Source organism: Cnephaeus nilssonii (assembly GCF_951640355.1).
Source record: "Cnephaeus nilssonii genome assembly, chromosome: 9".
Taxonomy (NCBI): domain Eukaryota; kingdom Metazoa; phylum Chordata; class Mammalia; order Chiroptera; family Vespertilionidae; genus Cnephaeus; species Cnephaeus nilssonii.
In genome coordinates, this window is record NC_137080.1 from 87,840,328 (window position 1) to 87,863,278 (window position 22,951).

Sequence of the window (22,951 nt, forward strand, 5' to 3'; positions counted from 1 at the left end):
ATGGAATCCTATTCCCTGACCTTAGCAGACCCATGTTCAGTGGGGCTCACTCACTCATTTCATTCATTCTGGGGTTCGGGGATACCTAGTTTAAATGTTTCATACAATGGGGAGGGAAGGGTTAAGGTATTTTAAGTATTGATTCTTAGCTGTTTCTTCTGGAGTTGGGTCATGAACAGACTGATCAGAAGGTGTCCATGGTCTTTATTCACATCATTACTAAAAATGCTGAACACAACAAGGATACAGACTTAGATGGGAAGGGCGAAGAACTAGTCAACTCTCAGGGAACAGTCCTCCAACCAGCTCTTGATCCATAAACCACGTAGTTACCTAGTCCTTTCCTGTAAAGACACCAGAGGAGACGCTCCCTGAAGGCTGGTGGAACTGAGCTATGCCTAACCTAAGGCATTCCTTTGACCCAAGCTCTAGAACCTGATCAAGAAAAAATAAGTGAAAGGTGGCATAACGTGTTCCTAGTAAACGCAAGGTAACTTCTGGAGAGCATTGCTTTGTCTCCTAAGCCCTAACCATTTAACTACTAACTTAGTCATCTGACCTGGCCTCTCATATAAGTCATGATGCATTTCAATTGTCATTCTAGAGCTTTTATATTTCTTTATAAACTCTGTAACAGGATAGCCTCAAATAGTATATACCCAAGGCTGCCTGTGTTGTAGGTTGTCTACTATGTATTTACATATTGGCTCAGCACAGCCACAGTGAAGACAGGGCCATGCCTCCTGCTTCTTTGACCACCTCCCCCCAATTTCTATAGCCAATAAAATGCCTTGCACATAATGTTAAAAAAAGTATTTTGTGGTCAATTGAAAAACAACCAACCTGTGTTTTCACAGGAGGAAAGGGGTCCTTATCAATCGGTCAAGAAATCATGATTGAAATCTCTGACTTCTAGTCATTGATAAGCGAACTGGAACACTTGTAGGGAACAAGGGGAAAACCTTGAAATTGGGAGTAGAGAAAGCAGCAGGCAGGCTAACACAGCAATCCTGGTACATGGTGGCAAACCTGGAATAGATTGGCGCTGAGGAAAACAAGAGAGGAAGGGAGGCCATGGGACTTGTTAGCCAAGAGTGGATGAGACAAAGCCCTGGTCCCCGCTCTCAGGCTTGGTAAAGCAACAATTCTGCAGTCAGATGGGGTGGACTACCCTGGGAGTCCCCTGCCCATTGTCAAGTTTGGGATGATGATGCAGAGTACAGACCAGGCCCCCTTTTTTTCCATCAGCTTCCAAAATGAAGCTTCAGCTGGCAGGCAAGACTGCTTTGCTCAGGGCACAAAGCTTGGGGAAGGAAAGAGGCCGTGGTGAGGCTGGGTTGATGGCATGATGGGGTTTGGGGAGGGATGAGCTGATGTCTGGGAGGACCTGTGAACTCTTTTCTGCATTCACCTTCTTGGCTTCTCGCTCCCCCAGTCTCCTTTCTTGTCCTTCTTTGCCCTTCACCACCTGAGCCAGGCTTTGCCAGGAGGAAGCAGGGGTGGGGGGGGGCAGGGTAGGCATACAGCTAGTATACCCTGTTAGTCTTACACCAGCTGTTTATAGCTGTGACTTCTCTGATTAGTTGGTGCCATGCCATACCTTAAATATATATTTTGGTTATTGGTTAATTCTCACCTGAAAATATATTTCTCCGTTGCTTTTCAGAGACAGTGGAAAGGAGGGAAGGAGAGGAAGAGAGACAGAGGAGAGAGAGAGAGACATTGATATGAGAGAGACACATAGATTGGTTGTCTCTGGTATACACCCCAACTGGGGTCAGGGATTGAACCTGCAACCCAGGTATGTGCCTTTGACTGGGAAACACTGACCATGGCTTTCCTTAAATATTTTTAATGTCTCCCCTGAGTATAAGGAGTGATGGGGAGTGGCCTCAGGAGGAAGGAGGAAGTAGATCCAGAGAAGGGCCTGCACACCCAGGGGAACGCTGTATATCTGCCCCTTTAAGGGTTGGCCCATTTGACAGCTGCTGAGTATGTTTCTATTTCTGAGGATGTCCTCCTCCCCATGAACCCCTCTTCAAGCTTGTTGCTGCCTCTCTTTCTTAGGGACACATCGAAGAATCTAAAACTAAAGCCACGGACATTCAGCTGGAAATTATCTACCTCCATAGAAGAGATCAGAAAACTACAGTCCAAAGAGAAAATATCTTATCTGGGTCTCACAGGTGAGGGACAGAGCTGGGATTGAACCCCATGGCTCCAGTGTTCAGGCTGTTGTCTGACCTACCACACCAGAGCTTGCCTTCCCGCATCAATGCCCTTTTACCCACGGCTCCAGCCCCTAGTACCTTTCCCCACTAGAGAAGGTCAATCTTCACAGCTTAGTTTAGAAATAGCTCCAGTCTCAAAGGTCCCCTCTAGACCAGGAAAGGGCCGTGGATATTCCAAAGGCCACCTGATTGTCTTCTATCAGGAGGAACAGCTTCCACCTGCCAAAGGCCGCCTGATTTTCTTCTATCAGGAGGAACAGCTTCCACCTGCCACCACCCCAAGTTCCCATCAACCCCTGCTGTAACCCCTCCTCCACCTGAGCAGAGTCTTCGAAGTGGGAGGAACTGGGATTTGCCTCCTGGCTGGTGACCCTGAGTATGTTTCATGAGGTCTTTACCTCTCAGAACCTCAGGCTTCTCATCTGCGACACCGAGATAACAATGATTGCATTTTCCCCACTGGGTTTTGGTGAAGAGAAAAGGAGGTAATATAAATGAGATGCCTGGATCACACTGGGCACTCGCTGCTGCTGCGGCTTCATTGGCATCATCACAGCAAGGTGACTGCCGGCCCAGAGCCTCAGCCAGGAGCCCTTTTCCAGACGCGGATGGGCCACCAAGCCGGGCATCGTAGAAACAAGCCCAGCCAGATTTAAGCCTCCTGGCATAACCTCTGTAACTGGAAAGTCTGACCCAGAGGATCTGACTTCTCCTCAGGCTCTGAGCTACCTCCAGATGGAAAGGTAAACCCTTGAACTCACCCTGGGCAGGGAGGAAGGAAGGTGGAGGTGACCAGAGAGAGTCATTTCAGCAAAACCCTTTACAAAGACGGGCAACGGAGGTTCCCACGTTAGAAAAGTATGAGAAGCAATATGGAAAAACAGGTAGCAACAACAGAACAAAATCCAGTGGACTTGAACTTGGGCCAGAGGGATTTAACCTGCTTCCGCCACCACCCACCTTTCTCTCCATGGAAACTTCCCCAACACCAACAGCTCCATGCCCTCCCTATCCTATCTCCTTGCCCCATCCCTTTCTTCTACTGTGGGGACAAGGTCTTCCAGGACTGTTAGTCCCTAAACACAGACCAACCAGCACCCTAAGACACCAAAACATCTGGTCACCACCAGTTAGCCCTCCTGTGATTGTCAGGGATCTCCTCCGGCCTGGGGCTCCTCCAGACTTCCCCTCCTTGCTGCCATCCTTCCACATTGTGGAGAACACATATTTCCTCTATTCAGGAGACCAGAGCTTGTCACCAGTCAGCTGTGGGCCAGGGGGTCATGGTGTTATCCTATCTGGGCCTCAGTTTCCTCTCGGTGCAGTGGCAGGGTTGGACTGAAGAACTCCCAGAGCCCAGTCAGCCCCGACCTTTCACACTATCTGATTTGATCTCATTCCCAAAGATTCCCCTGGGCTCTCAGCCTCCACTGCTTGCTCCTCCCACATTCCGCTGGAGCCAGGAAGCACTTCCTATTGCGTGAGTGCAGTACTCCCATTTGGTCTGTAAAGATGAGAATCCTAACCCTTACCCTCAAACCCTAGCCCTCAGGCCCTCTACGCACCAGTTTTTGCATTAATTAGGACTTCAAAAGCTCTGTATCATCAGTGCTTACTCTTAACTCATAACTAAAAGCAGAATAATATTTTTACAACTGAGACTTTGGTATATTCCACACACTGGGTTATATCTACATTTCATCCCCACCACAACTCTCTGAGATAGGTGGCATCATTTTAAAGAAGTTAGTAAAAGAAACAAGAAAAACCTGCTGTTCAGAGAAGTTAAGTAACTTGCCTCAAGACACACAGCTAGTTATGGCATAGGTAGGCTTCAAACACATGACTTTGACTCTAAAGCTATAAACCACTAAGCCATAGGGCACATGTCTAAGGAATGTCTATATCTGAGGCCTGATCAGAGCTTTCTCAAGAGTTCTATAGGCCCCGACTCAATCACTCATAATTGAGTATTTCTTATGAGCTGGGTCAGGTGTTTTCATAGCTTTGCAGTCTCATTTCAGCTTTGTGATGGCCTTGTGAGGTGGTTATTGCTATTATCCCTCCCTACAGATGATAATTATGAGGCTCCAGAAGCTGCCACATGGCTTGTCACAACACCAGCTGCTAAGAGACAGAGCTAGAACTCACAAATAAATATTCTGACTCCAAAAAATAAAATATAAAAATAAATAAATAAATATTCTGACTCCAAAAAATAAAATATAAAAATAAATAAATAAATATTCTGACTCCAAAAAATAAAATATAAAAATAAATAAATAAATATTCTGACTCCAAAAAATAAAATATAAAAATAAATAAATAAATATTCTGACTCCAAGTTCAGTGCTCCTATCACATGACCAAAGCTGACTCATAAACCCTCCCTTTATCTCTTGGGACCAATACTGTGGCTTCAGAGTATTCAAGTTGCCTTCTCCTGTCCCCTCCCCCAATCTCCACACATGGGGGTAACAGGGCAAGGATATGCCATTGTGTCTCTCCTTGGCCACTTCCAAATGCCTGCTAGGAGCCAGGCACTGTGCTGACAATGTAGTGCTTTATCTCAGTCCCTGAAACTCTCCAAGAACATTACTCTACCTTCTTACTGATGACATCAAGACTCCCAAAGGTCAGGCAACTTGGCCAACAACTACATCCTATGGGACCGGATTTTGAGGACAGTGGTGGCCACTTGAACACACGTGGTTTTAACCAGCTCCTAGCCTATGTGCTAGACACAGACCTGGGTGGTGATAACTAAATGAGGTGCGGTCCTTCTCCTCAAGGAGGTCCCTTCTAGTGTAGGAGCCAGGGAGGCAAGGCAGTCAACAGAGAAGGGCTGGAGAGACACGAGTGGTGGCAGCACGGAGAAAGGGGACCTGGTTTAGCCCAGGGAAGGTGTCCGGGAGAAGATGATATTGAGCTAGTCTTGAAAGAGATGAGAGAATTAAGGAAGGGTAAAGGGTGGAAAAGGCATTCCAGGCAAGGGGAACAGCATAAGCAAAGGCAAGGAGACAGAAACAGAATGGTGTGCGTGAGGCCAGAGTTCTGACCAGTGGCCTATTATTTTGTAGCTAAATTAATAGGCAAAGAGAATAGATAGGGGATACAAGTACCTTGGTTTGACAGTATAGCTCAGGCATTCTGGGGAGCCTGCTCCTTTGCCCTCCTCACCCCACCATGTCCTCTGGGGCCTGGGTCTTGGAACGGGACCCAGAGCTACTGCATGGAACATAAGGAATGCAAACAATTTCCTGTTTCACAGGCAGGAGATTCCGCTCCATATACTGACCCACTGTGCACTACTGGAGGTCATCTAGGAAATGGACCCAGGCCCAGCTTACCCGGGACCTGGCTCCCCAAGAAAGAGTCTATGCTTTTCCATCTTGAGCCTCTGCCCACCTTCTCCCCCCTGCCCACCTACACCGTGCCCACTCCCACTTCAAGCCTCTGAAGACCATCTCCTCATGCTTTGGGGGCTGCAAACAGGCTTGAGATCCCTCATAACTCTATCTACACACACACTTCCAGCCTGAAGCTGTCTGAATTCCCAGCACCCAACTCTACCCACAAACTTGGTTGGGTTCTGTTCAACTGCCAGCAACTCTAACTCTGTGGCTTCAGACAAGTTACTTGGCCTAAGTAACTCATCAGGAAAATGGGGAAATAATAACAGCACATTCTGCATAGGGTGTCATGAGGACTAAATTAGTTAGTCTTTGTAAAGCACTTGAAAGTGCCTAGTAATGGGAAACACTATGAATAGCTACATACATATGCCACTGTTATAATTATGAAGATACCTGAAAGTTGACTGTCTATATTACAGGAAGCTCTCTACATGAATGAATGTTACATATTATTACAGGGGCTAAATCCAGCCCACGGATTGCAAATACAGTCTTATTGGAACACAGCACACCCACCATTTAAGTATCACCCATGGCTGCGATCATGCACCAGAGACCCCGTGGCCCACAAAGCCAAAAGCATTCACCACCTGGCCCTTTACAGAAAGCTTACCCATCACTGTGTTAGGTTGAATTACACGGAGCTGACAGTATTCAATTATGTTTAATCTACAAAATCATTAATTTCATATGGTTCAACTTAGTGTATCAAACAGGCTAATCACATGTCCTCACCCATTAAAACGGCAGGGTTGTGTTCTAAATCCGGTGATTCTAATCATAACGAAGTTATAATTATCATTTGGGAACACCTACCACATTCAAGGTTTACATTGAACGTTCACCGCACTCCTGCAGGGTAAATACGATTATCAACACCCCTAGCCAACCGCCCACTTTTACAGATGAGAAATGTGAGGCTCAGAAAGATGCAGAGTATAAAGCGAGGACTCAAACCAGGTCTCCAGACCCCACATCTACCACACTGTCCCCATTCAGTGCTGAGCGGTGGCTGGGAGTGAGATCCATCTGAGTAGGACAAGAAAAGAAAGCACGAAGACATCCCATCACCCACTTCTCTGTGGGACCGTGTCCCAGACAGGGCTTGGCCACTGGTTGTCACTTCCCTGTCAACCTCAGGACAAGAGAGTGTGAGCCTCAGGCAGGGCTGGGAAGGGGTGGAGAGCACTTTCAAAAATGATCAAGCTCTCTTTACAGGACTGGGGAGCTATTTTCAGCAGCCACCTAAATTATGGTTTTCCCCTCTGCTCTCAGAAAGACAAAGAAAGCAAAAGTCAACTCTCTCAGTCCCATCCCCTCTGTGCAGGCTGCCCTGTCGAGTGGGACACACAGAGAAGGGCAGAAGGGGATGAGAGAAAGGGGTATTTTGCTGGGAAAATGAAACTGAAAATTCCCCAAAGTGGCATCTCTCTGACTTGGGGTGAATGTCAAGTTAGGGATTTTCCAATTGGTTTCTCATTTTGAAAAATGATAAAGAGAATATAGGTTTCTTTGTCTCACTGGGGGCAGAAAACAAGCAGATACTAGCTCCCTAAGGCCATGGTCAAGCATCCATCCATCCATCCATCCATCCATCCATCCACCCACCCACCCCGAGTGACTGCCAGGTACAAAGCAATTTCCTGGACATTTCAGATGAACCAAACCTCATATCGTATCCTCACCAGGTTGGCAGTCTTGTTGGGGAGGCACGTGCATAAACAACTAGGATGCACAGGAGGGAGGAGGTGCGGTCCAGGCCTGGACCACAGGGAGGATAAGAGTGACTTCTGGCTGGTGATCTGGAACAGTCTCCACAGGAAATGGCACTGAAGCTGGGTCACAGAGGAAGAGGGAATATTGGCACATGCCAGCATGCAGGGGTGACCAAGAAAGCATTCACCAGGTGTACCAGAGCGTCTGGCACCAAGAAAGCCCCGAGGCGAGTGAGAGGTGAAGGGCCGTCGTTTTCGTCGTTTTCCCAGGCTGGAACGCAGGGCTCAGAGAGGGGCATGGGAAACAAGGTTGGGCCAGGCCCCCATGCCAGCTGAGGAGGAGCTGCTGAAAGATGAGTGGGTGTGGTTTGCTGGCTGATTAGTTGGTTGCTCTTAGTGAAAAGAGTGAGTTTGTGAGGCCTGGGGAGAGCTGGGATTTGGGTGGACAATTCCAGTGCACTGCGGGGGGGTGGACTACAGGAGAGACAGTCGGGGGGAAGGGGTAGGAGGCAGCTCTCTCCAGCTGAATGAGAGTTAATGAGGTCCAGAATCACTGAGAACGGAGAGGAGGGGTCGGATGCCAGAGATGTCACGGAGGGTGTGCCCGCACGTGTGTGGGCAGAAGAGGGGCTTTGGCATGACATGTACTGGGCACAGAAAACAGGACTTGGGCTGAGCAGGAGAGGAAGGGCTGGGAGCTCTTTGGACAACAGCTGTGAAGCAAAGGAGAAGAAGGAATTTCAACACCAAGTCTGCTACCCATCAGAGCCAGAGGGGCTCCTAGCCAAAGGGAAACCACCCTCTAGCTTCCCCTCCTCCATCACACAGATAAGGCTCCAGGGAAGAGAGCCCACAGCTTCTGTCTGTGTACCCTGCCTGGACTCGCCCCAGCGCCCAGCACGCTGAGAACTCAAACCCCGGTGGAGTGGGGAGGAGTGGAGAGCCCTACTGGCCACTCCTGCTGGTCCTCTTCTCCCAGGGTCCTAGGACAAAGGCGTGCTGTCACTCCTGAGGGCAGGACCCAGGTGCTATTAGGAGAGGCTAGCCCTAGGACCCAGGTGGGACTGTGCACATGGTCACACACTGGACTGTGGCTGTCTTCCCAGACATGGTGCCCTCATGCAGTCCCGCCAGTCCCCTCAGCATCCTGCATTCACACCTGAGAAGGCCCCACAGGTGCCTCTGGGCCAGGCTGGACATAAATCCTGGACCAGACCACAGGCACACCCCATCTCTCCTGGTGGACAGAGTAGGGGAGGGCAGGGACTGGGAGAGGGGTAAGGGGATCTGAGTTGGCTCCTGGAAGGCAAATGTGATTGAAAAGGCAGACCCAATCACCTGCCCCTCACTCTTGTCCACATAATTTCATCTGTTCATTCATTCTACCAAATATCTGCTGAGCACCTAAGTGCCATGTGAAGAGCTGGAAAAAGACCATGGTAAACCAGAGTTCGGTTTGGTGGGGTAGGAGACAATTAAACAAATACATCTAATAAAGTGTGGATACCGTGATGGCAAGGGAAGTGCAAACGTTTGAGTCTGAGGAATGTTTGCAGAACTGCATGCCCAGTGGGGGTCGTATTTCACCCTGGGCTCCTGGCTCATACAGAGGGGTTAGAGGAGCATTTACAGTGGGGAGGGTGCTGGACATAATCAGAGGTGCCATCAGAGTCAGGACCAGATGCCAACCCAGGGTCACAAGACTGAAAACACCAAAGCATGAGGCTTGGTTAATAGGGACTGATTAGAGAGAGACACACACACAACGATCTTTGGGTTCCTGGAGTTTGGGTTGTTTTTCTTACACTTTTCCAGATTTTCCCAAATTTCTTACTATGAGCATTTGTTACTTTCATGAGAAAACGATGCTTTAAAAGATGAACCATCTTAGGCTAAAGATGAGGAGACCTCATCTTAGGATTGAGTCCCAACTCTGCCCTAGCAGGCCACCTGGACAAGAGAGGAATGACCTTGGACAAGAGAAGAATGACCTTGGACAAGAGAGCATACTTTCTTGAGCCTCTCCTGTAAGTGAGCAGGTCAAATCACATGCTCCCTGGATTTTCTCCCACCCAACACTGGGCTCCAGGCCACAGAACACACAAGGTGCTACATGCTGCTGGCTGAATGAACCATGTATCCCCTGAGCTCCCTTATTTCACCATTCATTCCCTGGTTCAATCACTTAACTCCTAAGCATCTGCTCCATGCCTGGCATTGCTCTTGGTGCTGGGGAGTCTAAGAGCAAACCATCAGGTGATGGTTTCAGAGGTTAAACTTACTGAATTATGTACTTTAATTATGTAAGGCTTGTTATATATCAATTAGAGGCCAGGTGCATGAATTCGTGCACCAGTGGGGTCCCTTGGCCTGGCCTGTGGGATGGGCCAAAACTGGCTCTCTGACATCCCCCGAGGGGTCCCGGATTGCAAGAGGGCACAGGTCAGGCTGAGGGACCCCACCGGGGCAGAGTCAGGGCCAGGGAGGGATGCAGGAGGTTGGCCAGCTGGGGAGGGACTGTGGGAGGGCTCCAGGGCATGTCCGGCCCATCTCGCTCAGTCCTGATCGGCTGGACCCAAGCAGAAAGCTAACCTACCGGTCAGAGTGTCCGTTCCCCTGGTGATCAGTGCACATCACAGCAAGTGGTTGAGTGGCCTTAGTATATCATTAGCATATTATGCTTTGATTTGTTGAATGGACGACCGGATGACCAGACACTTAGCATATAGGCTTTTATTATATAGGATTATAGTCCAATAAAGCCGTTAACACCAAACAGGTCTATCCATAGCCTCACAATATCAAGCAAGGGCTCAGGTTCCCTTCTAGAAGATTTCTAATATTATAAGCTACTTTGTAGATTCTAGAAAAGACTGCCTGGGAGTGAGGGGATGTGGAACATGGAATCCCCACAGGCCAAGCCTCAGCCCATCTGGTTTCATCTTCTGGGAGGAAGGAGTGCAAAGAGTATATGCCTTCATATTAAGCCTGTCGCTAAGTGACTTAGTACCCATGAGCTGCCTCTCACTCATGGACACATGGACGGCAATACCCACCTCCCAGGGCTGCCATGAGCACCAAATGAAGGGCAAGTATCAGGCAGCCAGCATAGCACCAGGCACATTGCAAGCCCTCAAACAGAGTTCCCTCCTCCTCTCCCGCCCCAGGCGGCTCAGAGTGACGGCTAAGGTGCAGGGCTCAGCCCAGGAAAGCATGAGAGGAGCTGAGGGGCTCCGGGAGCTGAGTGAGGATGGAGTTAGAAGCACACTCAGGACAGACCTGTTTCCATTGGGATGTCTCTGGGGATAGGGCTGAATGACAGCAGCCCAGGGCATCCAGGTAGGTAAAAATAGGGCTCTCACTGCCAGGGTTACAGTCCTGAAATTTGTCAGAGGCAGAGAAGATGGCCAAGGGGGCTGAGAATGGGACCATGATGTGGCGTTCTCAGGACAAGGCATCAGGGGGGATGGGGTTTGGGTGGGGTGGGGGAGAGACCGGATCCATGAAGAGTGGACAAGCAAGTGTGGGAGATGCTCAGTAAAGGGCTGAGGGGGAGGGGGAAGAGAAGAAATGAATGCAAGTTAGCACGTGAGAGGATGGGACTCTGGGTGCAGAGGTGTGCGTGTAGGGGTGGTTGCATGTGGCATGTGTGTGCATATGGTTTGTGTGTCTTTTTGTGTGTATATGGTATGGTGTGTGTGCATAGGTGGTATGTGTATATGTGTGTTCATCTCCAGGAAACAAATACACCTGATTCCACTGACTTTCAAGTCTCAGCAGAGAGAGGATCCAGCCAGTTCCTCAAAGCAGATGAGCAAAGGAAACGAATACTGCTCCAAACCCACCCCACTCCAATTTCGAATTAGCCCGCCTGTAGGTCATGAAAGGGCTGCCCGAGTCTCATATTTAGAAAGTGTCACTGTGGGGAGTGCAGTGTCTCATCGTCATGTCCCCATGAGCAATTGCCTGGGAGCAGAGACCTACTCAAAGGACGCTTGTACCTGCCATGGGCCAGAGTCCGAGGTGACATCTGTCATCTCATCTAATCTCAAGACAATCAAGTGAGGTCAGGATCTTTGACCAGTGAGGACCTTGAGGTTCAAAACCAGGAGATGACACCAAACTCGGGCTCTTTGGTGTAAGACACCCCCTGGTTGCAGCCCAGTTTAGATTCCGCTCTGGAAGTGTATACACGTGCACGGGTGCATGTGTGCACATGTGTGTGTGTGTGTCCAGCAGATGTAGCTGGGTTCCCTTGGGTGTCTGTTATAACAGCGCACCACCCCCCGCCCCCGCCTCTATCTGAAAGTCTCCTGTTGATTTTCGCTGCTTCCCCAACCAGCCTGAGATGGAAAAAAACAAATAATGTGTCTCCGAACTATTCCGTGACCCGCACTTTACAAGCTAGATGTTCAGTACATTTCCAGAAAGAAGGACCCTGACTCACTTTTACTACTGGCTCGGCCGGGCTCAGATTTTCACGTTTTTTATTTCAGTTAACCGCCCCGACATCCTGCGAAGATGGTATTATGATCTGCATTTTCACATCTAGGGGTATTAAGGCTTAGAGAAGATAAGAACCCGGCCAAGTTAGTCAAGTTCATAAAATGCATGACCCTCGGTCTGAATGATTGCAGATCTCAGATAGCCTCCCCCTGCACAGAGAGGAGAGGAGGAGGCAGCCAGCCTCCCCCTGCACAGAGAGGAGAGGAGGAGGCAGCCAGCCTCCCCCTGCACAGAGAGGAGAGGAGGAGGCAGCCAGCCTCCCCTGCACAGAGAGGAGAGTGGAAGAGGCAGCATAGTGGTGAACATGATGAACATAGGGGCCCTCACAGCCATGTCAGCCTCCTCCTGCAGAGCCCCATCCCTCCTCCCCTCACCCCACTCCCCCCACCCCTACTGCTCCAGGAATAATCTAGTCCAGAGAAGCCCTGCCCCGTGACAGACAACACCAGGCAGGTCACCTTACCGCACACACCCAGTCACAGAAAGGTCCAGGCTGTGCCATCCTCGGGGCCAGACTCCTGGGCGTGTGGACTGGGGGCCTTCAGAAGGACCCCGCTTGGGTTTAGGCTCTGCTATCACCGTCGTGAAACCTTTCATCACTTTTGAACAAGGAGCCCTGCATTTCCACTTTGCACCGGGCCCCACAAACCATGCAGCTGGCGCTGCCCATCTCCCCAGGCAGCCAGCGCAGGCCGACTTTCCCAGGAAGGGCAGCCCCATAGCCACTCCCTGTGTGTTTCCAAAAACGTGAGCCACAGTCCCGGAATGGTCGGATGGAACAGAGGAACAGATACCAGTTTCTTCAATCGGGGGTGGCTTCCTGCCCGAAAGGCCTGGGTGGGCAACTCAGCAAGGCTGGGCTGTTTCCCCCCCTGGTCTCCCCTCCTTCTCCTCCTCACCCTCCACTCCAGCTCTGGGTCTCTGAGCTCCTTGTGGTACTCACTCCTCCCTCAGAGCACCGCTGCTGGAGGGACTGACATTCCTAGAGGGCCTGACACTTTGGCTTTTATCTCCAGCTCCCCCACAGGGCTTTTTCCGCAGACACAGCAGGAGCTTGATAAGAGCTTTGGATTGGATTAAATCAATGGCAGTATTTCCTGAATTCTTGACTTTGCCTGTTATAAGACATAGCACAAAGATTGTATGCCCTTCTGCAACTGGATATTAAAAGCAGGGGAACGTGTTAGCTTTGAAATAAAGCGAAGAATGGCTCTGCTTGCTCTACATTTGGGTTCACAACATTATCCTGCACCCAGGCCCATGCCCACTGGGCTTCCCACTCCTCCGCTCCATCCCCTGTAGATCCTGCCTCCTCCAAACAGCCTTCCGGACCACCCTAATCTACCCGAATCCTCCCGAATAAACTCAGAGCGCTTGTGTTCTGTTTATAGGACACTTGGTCATGTACTACTTCATTGCACTTTAAGTTATTTCTTTTTTTTAAATATATTTTTGTTGATTTCAGAGAGGAAGGGAGAGGGAGAGATAGAAACATCAATGATGAGAGAGAATCATTGATTGGCTGCCTCCTGCACATCCCCTACTGGGGATCGAGCCCGCAACCTGGGCATGTGCCCTTGGCCAGAATCAAACCTGGGACCCTTCAGTCCACAGGCTGACGCTCTATCCATTGAGCCAAACCGGCTAGGGCTATGTTATTTCCTTATTCATTTTTATCCATTGAAGTAAAAGGAATAGCCTCGGGGCCCCGTGAGGACAGCTCCTGGCCCAGTGCCATGCATGCAGCAGGTCCTCTTCCCGAATGAAGGACCTCTAAGGGCAGTGGGGCGGGGGGGGGGGGGGGGGGGGTGGGAGTGGGGAGAGAGAGAAGAGAAAGTTGAATCCCCAGAAATAAATTTTATGGCAAACCCAATGAACTTCACCTCTTCTCTTCTCCCAAGTCCACTGGAGGTCAAAGGCCTAGACCTTGGGCAGACACCCTCAAGAGGTGTCTCAAGTGACACTCAGTCGGAGGCAAAGGCATGCTCCTTTACGAACTGGCACGGTTCAAGCAGAGTTTGGCATTCCCAGACAAACCCAGGACGCCTGCATTTCTGTTTGTCCCTACTCGCCCCTCCTTCCTGCAAACGAAAGGCCCGCTGCAGGTAAAAGGCAGAGGGCTTCTTTGTCCCTCTGTGCTCCGAGGAAGGGTGTTTCCTCAGCGGAGAGGAGACCTGATCGCCAGGACAGCAGACCGAGGGAGCTGGACTTCCTCTGGGAGCCGGCTGTCCCTCCCGGAGCCCCAAGCCCTGGGGGCAGTTCCTGCTCCCATTTCTAAACCCTTTCTTCGACCCTGACTTCTCTGCAAGCTCCACCAATTCTCTCCACTGAAGGGCTTTATCTATCCATCAGGGCACCTCATTTTCTCTGCTCATGTGCCTCCTCAGTGCCCAGTAATTGAGGCCCATGACTCACCTCGTCCTGGCATCTCGCTTCTGGGCATCCCTTCCTTCCACCCTGTCACCCTCCAAAGACAATTTCTTAGTTCCCCCTCTTCCCAGTGTTTCAGAATAATATGCGATCCCACCCAGCTGTCCCGATGCTCCAAGCTCCCTCTTCCTCTTTGATTTCCACCAGCTGGTCCCCTCTGCCTGGCACAGCCTCCCCATGCCCATCCCCATTCTCTGGGCACTCCCCTGGCAAGCCTTACCCTTTTCTGCAGGTGCGACTGGGCACCCTCCTGAGCAGCCTGCTTTTCTCCCATCATCAAACATCAGACAGCACCGCTATTGCTTCCTGAATGACAGCCATTCTGACCGCGTGTGACCTTCCTGCGCTCGGGGCCAGTGTCGCAGAGTTCCCCAGTAACCCGCGTCCAGCACAGAGCCCGTACCCAGCAGATGTGCCCGGGCTCTGCTGCCATCCACCTCTCAGACCTCTGCCCTCCTCCTGCTCCCTCCACATCCTCCTCTCCCCCACCTCAGCTCCACCCTCCAACTCTCAGCCTCTCACTCAGATGTGCACAGGGCTCCCACCGGCTCCTCTCCACCGCTTCCCCTCAGACCACCCTGCTTTCTGCTGCCAATGACACCACAGTCCTGAGGCTCCAAGCGACAGGCCGCTAACTCTTCCTTGAGCACTGCTACCTGGCAAGCATCTCATGTGATTATCTCCTCCAATTCTCACCACAATCCTTAAAGTGGGGATTAGCGTCTGATTTTACAACGAGGAAACGGAGGCTCTGAGAAGCCAAGTGACCTGAGCAGTCCAAGCACATGGCTGCGCTGGTCAGAGGCAGGGTCTACAGACCATCCCCAGCCCCGCGTCCCCAGCACGCACTGTCTCTCCTTCACTTGATAAATCATCGTCCGCTTCCACGCCCAGTCCACGCCACTCCGAAACGCTTCCTGTGGGAGTCCTGTGCTCCTGTGTGGACGCTCTGGCCCCACACAGACACGCAGGGCACGGCCGTGTGGTCACAGCGGGCAGCAGGGGCTGGACGTGGGTCCCAGCAGACACAGTGCTGACCTCGCCTGGTGCTCACTCGCTGAGCTAGCTGGGATGTCCTCGGAGCTGGGAGCTCTCTCCAAGGTGCACCTCCTTTTCCCCTGGTTAGGATGACCTCCAGCCCAGGCCGAGGCTGACCCTTTCTTCTGGGCTCCATCTGCGCCCGCCCACTCCTCCTCTTGGCCTCAGGCCAAACCCATCACGAGCTCCCTGCTCAGAGCCTATGCTGGGTTCCCAGCTCCCCTCCCTCAAGTCAGCTTTTCATCCCCCCCGCCCCCCTCCCGCCTCGGCAGTGCCTCCCCAGCAGCTCAGAAACCCCGCGAGCTGCAGGCCCTGCTCTCAGAGCTCCTGGGTCAGCAGATCTCCAGCAAGGACCCAGGACTCTGCGATTTAACCAGTGTGGTGGGCTCACACATAAACCTTCCTCTTCTTGCTCGAGTTCTGCACCAGTTCAGAAACAGACACATGGAGCACACAGATGGAGGTCACCTTACTAGCCATCTTCCTGAAAAGCTGTGGGAGTGTGTGGTTTTATATCTCCAGACAAATTAACTTCTTAATGCCCCACTCAGGAGAGAGGTCAGCTCCCAGGCCCAGGCATCAGCACAGGAGGGTGCCCGTGGGCCTCCGGTCCTCTCTCACCAGCACCTGTGCCCACCTTTCTCTCAATCTGCCCCTTCTTTCCAGACTTGTGATCAAATCCCCCCGGTTCCCTAACCAGCTGCACAGGAGCCTCACAGGGCATTCTGAAAAATATCAATGCCTAGACCCAAATCAGAACTAAGTAAGCCAGAATCTCTAGGTGGGCAGAGGGAGCCAACAGGCTTGCCCAGGACTGTCCTGGTTTTAAAAAGTCCCACATCCCAGGGACCTCTTAGTCCTGGGAAAGCTGGAACAGTTCCCCTCCTGGGCTCTGGCATTTGTCAATCTCTCCCAGTGATTCTAATGTTCAGCCACTCTTGCAAGATACGTGACTACATCCGGGCCCAGAGATGCCTCCGCCCACCAACCGACTCCCCACGCATCCCTAAAGCTGGAGCCCCTGCCTTTGGTTCCCTTTAGCTCAGGTGACCTCAGCAGGTGGACCAGCAGCATCAGCATCACCTGGGGACGCATTAAAAAAAAGGTAGGGCCGATTCTAAATCATTTTCTCTTCTCTCTGCTACAATAGATCCTTTTCCAATCCACATTCACTGACTTGCGAGAAGTGGGGTTAAGGAGCTAACGGTCAGAGAGGAGCTTGGTGGTGAAGGAGGTTGGAGGCTGGGAGGCCAGGCCCCAGGGTGGTGCTCAGAGGGGGCTTGGTTTTGACTCAGATGCAACAAACTGAGCACCAACTCGCTGGCTCATTTCTGCCATCTCGTGAAATTCAGCACTAACTCTGTCAAGTATATGATGTTTGGGCTTGGGGGCGGGGGGGGGGGGGGGGGCGGGACGGGTCCTACATAAAACCTCCCTGTTTTTGTTTGAGTTCAATACCAGTTCAGAAACAGACATATGGGGCACCCGGACAGAGGTCACCTTATTGGCCACGTTCTTGGAAATCTGTGGGAGTGTGCGGCTTTGTATCTCTGGCCAAAAGGACTTCCTAATGCCCCACTCAGGAGAGCGGCCAGCTCCCAGGCCCAGTGATCGGCACAGGAGGGTGCCCGGGGGCCTCCCCACAGAAGCAGGCTCCTGACCTCAGCACCCGGAGCTGGCCAGATGCACCCGCCCTGCCCTGCCGGGGGCAGATCCCAGAGAGCAGAGGGAGGCCCGGCTCATAACTTACCCCAGAGTCACCGTGAGAGCCGCCTCGCCTCTTCCCGGGAGGAAGTGATGGGGAGGGAGAGGCCTGAGAGTGGGCCGCCGGGGTTCTCCACCCGATGCCCTCTGCAGCCACTCAGGCCCCATCCCACCCTCAGACGCTGGCCTGGCCTGGGGCGGGAGCCGGCGCTGATAGTTTGCAAAGTCCCCAGGTGACACTAAGGTGCCATCAAGATCAAGTAACTGCTCTGGGGAGCTCCTCTCCCGGAGACACAAAGCCAGGGCTATTCCCCTTTAAGGCTGCGGCTGTTCCTAGTTCGTAACCAGAAACCGGTGCCCGGGAACCCTGAGCACCTCGCCCTGTGCCCAGAGCCCGCACACAGAACTGTCCCACTGAGTCAGGCACCTTGCTTCGAGTCTCAGGCGGACTTGGAGGCTTTCAGCCAGGTTGGAGCCAGCAGTTCTCGAATCTCCTAGAGGGTTTGTTAAAATGCAGCTCGCCGGGCCCCACCCCGAGTTTCTGATTCAGAGAGAGGGCTGTGTAGCTGTGGGGGGAGCCCAGGCTTCGGGGCAAGGCAGATCTGGGTTCTAGCCACGGCTTTGCCACCACCTGGCAGGGGGGCCTGGCCTGGTTCACTCAACCTCTCTGAGGCTCAGTTTCTCCACTTGTCAAGTAGAGGTCACAGGAGTAATGAGCGCATGTGTTTCTTGTGAGTTGAATGAGGACATGCAAAGCTCCCAGTGTGGGGCGTGGCGCACAGTAGGAATGGGGATAGATTGTAGATGTCAACCGTTATTTGTCGACGTTGTTATTTAGGGAAGGCTTCTCCGAAAAGATGGGGAGGAGGTTTTGGAATCAGGCAAGCACACGGGAGAATGAGCCAAGTGCTGAAGGCTGCAGGGAGGGAGCCAGGTCGGAGCAGAAGCCGGTGCACAGAAGTGGGGACGCTGGATTGTGTGCAGAGGTGGGGTCTGCTGCAGATCTGGCGGGAGAGGGGCTGGGAGTCAGTCATCCGAAATAGAACGGCCTCCTCCCCAAGCTCCCAATTTGCTCCCCCTCCTCCCCGTCTCCCTGGGCCACTCTCCACATGCCTCTGTCCAGACTCATTTGTTAGAACTGCCCCCCCCCCGCACCCCCACCCCTGCTCTAGGGACTCAAGGAATCTTAGCAATGTGTCCAGCTCTCAGTGCTGGACGAAAAGCAGCAAAGGAAAAGGGAAAGGCCTCTCTCTGGGCCTGTGGTTCACGTGACTTCCTCGTCTTCCTCTCCCACAAGTGATGCCACTCGGAACCAGCATCTGGTTGCAAGTATCCGCACCGAGATGGGCACCCACCGCCTGCCCCCACCACCCAACCACAAAGCCTCTTTGCCAATGCCTGCCCCTCCCCCTTTCATAACTGGACTCCGTGGTTATCTCCCCGGTCTTCCCTGATGAACTTCACTTGACTGCAAGAGTTCCTTCCTCCATACGTGCAGCCATTCATTCATCGATTCATTGCACAAATGTTCACTGAGCATCTGTTCTGTGACCGGGCCCATGCGGGGCAGCAGGGATTCCAATATGATGACACCGTCCCTGCCTCCTGCAGGCTGAGGGAGAGAGCAGCAGACCCGAAGCTCGCACAGTCGTGAGGGGAGAGCGGGGCCCTTCTCATGCTCTTCAAGTGTTCTTCTCTTTCCCAACATGGGAAGAGACCTCCCAGGCACTGGTGAGATGCGGCCAAGTCTTCCTCCTCTCTGTTTTGCACGCACAAAACACTTCTAAGAAAACACACCCTGATCAGGCACGGATCACACACTTCAATGTTGCTTTCTGTCCCACAGACTTTGGACATTTGCCTGAGCCTCAGTGCATATCGTCTTATGTCAATGCCTGACCCCTATGTCTGGCATCTTAATTATTGACTGTCCTCACCAACACTTGACCTGCTTGAATGCACTAGGCCCTGGAGATGTGGAGACGACTAAGATGTACTCCTGAGCACCTAGGAATCAGCCTCGTGGAAGAGCCAAGCACATAAACAGTCATCACACAATATGGGAAGCACATAGGTAAGACGTGATGTGAGTAGAAAGAGGCACTGAATACAGCCTCGCTGTTAACAAGGAGGCCACCATGGAAGGCTTCCTGGAGGAGGCGATTCCAGAGCTCAGTCTTACAAAAGAGAAGCCATAAGCCTGAAATCAAGCCTGTGCATCGGCTTGATTCCGGCCATTCCAGGTCACCTAAATCACTTCTCACTGACTGCCCTTTCCCCTCCCTCCCCTGCCCCTCCATCTCAGAATGCCCAGGTCATTGGGACTTTTGGAAAAGTTAGTCCATGTGCACATGGTATAACTGTGTGTAGACCTCCCCCCCCCCACCCGCCATTTTATTTAGAGTTAATATTATAACACCATTAACATGATGCTAATTATGTAATAAAAGCTAAAAATATCAGGCAAGAGTTTATTCCTCCTGGCTATGTTTAGGTGCTGAACAGATCTCCGCCCCCCACCCCTGACTTAGCCTTTCAACTGCAGAGCAACTGAAGGCCAGAGCTGAGTTTTTCAAATGTTGCACCCTGGTCCTCAGCAGCTGGAGAGCAGCTCCTGGCAGACAAAGGGGCAGGGCTCCGGCCAGGGGAGAGCTGCGAGGCGGGGTGTGCCAGGCTCTGCAGAGAGGCGCCAGCTGCGAGTCCAAGGCCTCCGCGGGGAAGCGGGGCGGGGAGGCTGTCACGCCACACTCCTTGTGGAGTGCAGCCACCCGCACGGCTGGTGAAAGGCAATTCTCATGTCAGGCTGCATGAGAGCAGGAGGGTGCAGGTATTCCCGTGCATGTGAACGGGAGAGCACTGGCAGACAAACAGCCCTTGCTAACCCGGAACGAGATCCCCTGTGGTATGAAGGGTCTGCCTGACACTGCCCCCTGGGTGAGTCCACTGAGGCCAATCCCCTTTCTCTGGGGATTTTCCACTTTATCCAAGGGGCCACATTTCATGTCACTGAGCGTTCGCTAAAGAACCTGCACCCAAGACTCCTTTCTGAGAAGCAGCAAAAGCCCAGGAACAGGGGGGGTCAAGAATGCAGACTTTATAGCTTCGAAACTGGGCTCTGCCACCCACTGTCGGTGAGGCCTCGGGACGGCGGCTTCACTAAGTCTCACTGTCCTCATCGGTGAAAGGGAACAGGCCGGGACACCCGGCACGCCGCGGTCTGAGAAGTGACGCAGGAGGACGCTGTATTGGATGTCCATACCGAGTATTTTACAAGGAAAGTCTGTAAAAGGTTTCCAATATATTTTGCCTCCGGGAAATCTGGGTGTTCGTTTTGTTGCCCACCCCTTCTCTAGGACCGTCTAATAGCAGAGGTAAGCCGTGACCTCGTTTCCCCGGCAAAGGAGCCCCCAGTTCAGAGCTCCCCATGGAGTAGGGAGCAGCTGTGTTTCCTCCAGACAGGAAGAGGGGACAGAAAACCTTTCCAGGGCCACGAGGGAAAGAAGTCAATGGCGAGGACGTCACGCCCCTCCCTCCTGGAGGTTAAGGGGGGAGGGACATTGCTAACAGCCCAGTGACTGAGAGTCCTGGACCAGGGACACACCTGGGAAATGCCTCGACCTTGGAGAGGCGTTGCTTTCAGCTGGCTCAGCATCGGGCTGTGACAGGCAGGTTAGCAAGGACGGAGGGAGTTACCTGGGTGCCACCCTCCGGCCACCCATCAAGAGCCTCACATCCAGGCCACAGCTGGACACCCAGGCCCTCCAGAGGCCGGTGGGCATCCCAGGAGAGCCAGGCGCCTGAGGAAGCCACAGGATTCAGCAGCCGGGCCAGGTCTCCCCTCAAAAGCGCCAGAGACAAGACCAAACCTGGCCCGTCAGTGGATTTCAGCGCAGGGACCAAGAAGCAGAGGGAACACGGCACACACAGGGACCCCAGGGCCCCAGTTCCTCTTGGCAGCCCGGATAATACTGGAGGTTCCCGGGGAGGAGGCCAGAGCAGGTGACGCCCTTCAGAGAGTCTGCCTTGTGACTTGACTTGACCGTGGTCCAAAGCTACCGTCTCATACCCGAAGAGACTAAAGTACCTTTATTTATCAAGCTGAGATTAATTGCAAGTTATCAATCACAGGGGATAATTACTTCCTTCTGCATATGTGAGTTGTAATAATATACATTTTCACCATCCATTTCAGTAAGTCTTCCACAAATATTAGCTGCTGTCATCATCATCATCATCACCACCACCATCACCAGCAGCATCATCACCATCATCATCACTAAGTAGATTCTTCTCAAGTTGCCAGAGAGGGAGGGAAAGAGCAAGAAACAGCCCTACTTGATCCAGACCTGGGTCCTGGGAAGGCTGGGAAGGCTGGTGGGGTGAGGGGGGAAGGGGAAGGGATATGGCCTTTGGGACTCACCTGAGTTTTACTCTCACCTGTTCCTATTCTCTGCAAACCTAGTCAGCCCTCCTCTTTCACCTGGGTGCATCGGCACAAGTTAGATGCCACCTACTTTACTTTCTATATCACCTTTCTCTACCACTAGAATATACGCTCCATGAGACCGTTTCGTCAACACTCACAGCTCTATCCACAGTGCCTAGAATCAGGGCCTCACATACAATAGGCCCTTGTAATAAAAAATAAGTATAGGAAACGTTACTCACCAACTGTATACATTTATGCAGATGATGTAACTCCATGTGCTTCAGTTTACTCATCTGGAAAATGGGGCTGGTGTCTACATTCTCCAGATTGATGTGAGGATTAAAGAGAGAGCATCTGTGAATATGGCCACGCCACCCTGGGTACGTGGTCGATGGATGCTGGCTGATCTGGGAGCACTAGGCTCGGCCTGACTCAGGCAGGGCCTGCAGTGGTTAATCCCTGGCGCTCGTCCCCCAAGCAAGGCCAGGCTGGGCTGCGGGGCCCTGGCAGCTGTCCAGTAGAGGACAAATGTCAAAGGTGGCTGCCTGCAGAGCTGCCCTGGTCTCATACGGGGCCTTGCCCTGGGCAGCTGGCGTCTCCCCCACCCTCTCCTGCTGAGACGCTGCCTGGGCCTGGAGCATTTGGGATTGAGGGCAGGAGCTGAGTGGTGGGAACCTCCACCCGCCTGGGTCCCACGCCATAGCCTGGCCTTGGGGGAGGTGAGCCCACAGCCTGGACTTGCTTCCCAGCCATTCCCAGGCGGCCTGCTGTCCTGCTGGCCCAGCTGGGCTGACTGAGCCGCAGGGGCAGGTCTGTCCCTTAGCATGGGGTCGTCCCCACCCACAAGGAGGAAGATGCAGGCCTGGGCACAGGGGTCTGCGTTCTGAGCCCAGCTCTGCCCACCCTGAAGCCCACCCACCCTGCCGGCCTGCGCGAGGGAGTGCGCTCAAAGCAAATGAGCCTCCTGCGACCATGTCTCACAGAGGACCCACTGGAGAACTGACTCCAACCTGGGCCACCTCCCATTTCTAATTTCTCATAATGCTTCCGCTTTCCAGCAGCTCCCCAGGAGGCCGTCCCTCTCCCACGACTGGCCCAGAGAGAGAGGAAAACAGATGCACGATGAATGGTAAAGGCGAATGAATGAAACCCAGCCTTTACCCCATGATTCATTCATTCCGCAGTCATATACGGACTCCCACCCTGTGCCAGGCACATCACTGTCGGGATGTGACCGTGAGTTACACACAGACCTGAGCATCAGAAACCCTCTCAGGTGGGGAAAGGGGTACAACTGGTGAGCTGGTCAGAAAGGGACAGCGGGCTGGGCAGAGCTGCACAGAGCATGAGGGGAGTGGGGGTGTAGGGTCTCTAACCCCACAGGGGAAGGAAGGAGAGCCAGGAATCAGGGGAGGGTGACACCTGCCTTGGGGAGAATACAGGAGATAGCGACCACGGGGCCAGGTCAGACCGCTCTGGGGC

The 22,951-nt window shown here is 52.5% G+C and overlaps 1 protein-coding gene across 2 annotated transcripts in view; it reads right to left on the reverse strand.

The window, feature by feature from the left end:
- DAAM2 (dishevelled associated activator of morphogenesis 2) overlaps positions 1–22,951 on the reverse strand; it is a 106,670-nt gene that overhangs the window by 44,835 nt on the left and 38,884 nt on the right. The window lies entirely within an intron of this gene.